This window comes from Buceros rhinoceros, unplaced genomic scaffold (genome assembly GCF_000710305.1).
Source record: "Buceros rhinoceros silvestris isolate BGI_N320 unplaced genomic scaffold, ASM71030v1 scaffold24026, whole genome shotgun sequence".
Taxonomy (NCBI): Eukaryota; Metazoa; Chordata; class Aves; order Bucerotiformes; family Bucerotidae; genus Buceros; species Buceros rhinoceros.
In genome coordinates this window covers 2,094-2,746 of record NW_010419635.1, presented here as the reverse complement: position 1 = coordinate 2,746, position 653 = coordinate 2,094, and the positions used below count along the sequence as shown (strand labels likewise).

The 653-nt window shown below is 60.3% G+C and overlaps 1 protein-coding gene across 1 annotated transcript in view; it reads right to left on the bottom strand.

Annotated features, from left to right (window-relative positions):
* The window catches only part of EPB41L1 (erythrocyte membrane protein band 4.1-like 1), a gene marked incomplete at its 3' end in the record, with an annotated part of 28,065 nt that overhangs the window by 25,365 nt on the left and 2,047 nt on the right, over positions 1–653 (bottom strand). The window lies entirely within an intron of this gene.

Below are 653 nucleotides of genomic sequence, written 5' to 3'. Positions count from 1 at the left end.
CCCGGCGGCCAGCCACACGCCTTAGGTTCATCAGTCCTGCACAGCCGAGACCCGGAGGAGGCAGAACCTGCAGACAGACGCAGGTCTGCTCTGTGGAGCCAGCTCTGAGCTGCCAGCAAAATCCCTCCTGCCCACTTGCCAGCAGCAAGTGCAAAGTCTCCCTGGCAAAGGCTCTGGGATTTCTGCTCCTAAACAACCTCAGCTTTTGCATTTTTAAGCAAAGTTGCCAGTCCTTAAAATTCCGTCCCTCCTCACCAGGATAATGCCACAGGCCAGAGCAGCACTGCCCTCCCTGACCTGCAGGCAGGAGACAGCAGCGAGAGCTGGGGACAGAAACAGGCACTCCCAGCAAGTACTTCTTCTCCCAGCTGCTTCTGCCTCTGTGGCAGGGCCACACTCCCTTTCCGCAAAAACCCAGCCTTAACTCCTGATTCCACCCTGGGTGTCCCCCAGCCTGCCCTCAAAGGGAGAGGTTCGGTGCCAACAGTGACCACAGCAGCCCTGCAGCATCTCCCAATGCCACAGCAGCCACCGGCAGGCACCAGCCCCCTCTATCCCCTCCTGCAGCGACAGCCCCTACCAGGGAAATGTGCTCCCCAGCGCAGACCCATGCCGCACGCTCGCCATTCTGCACAAATAGCGGGCGGCCCGCA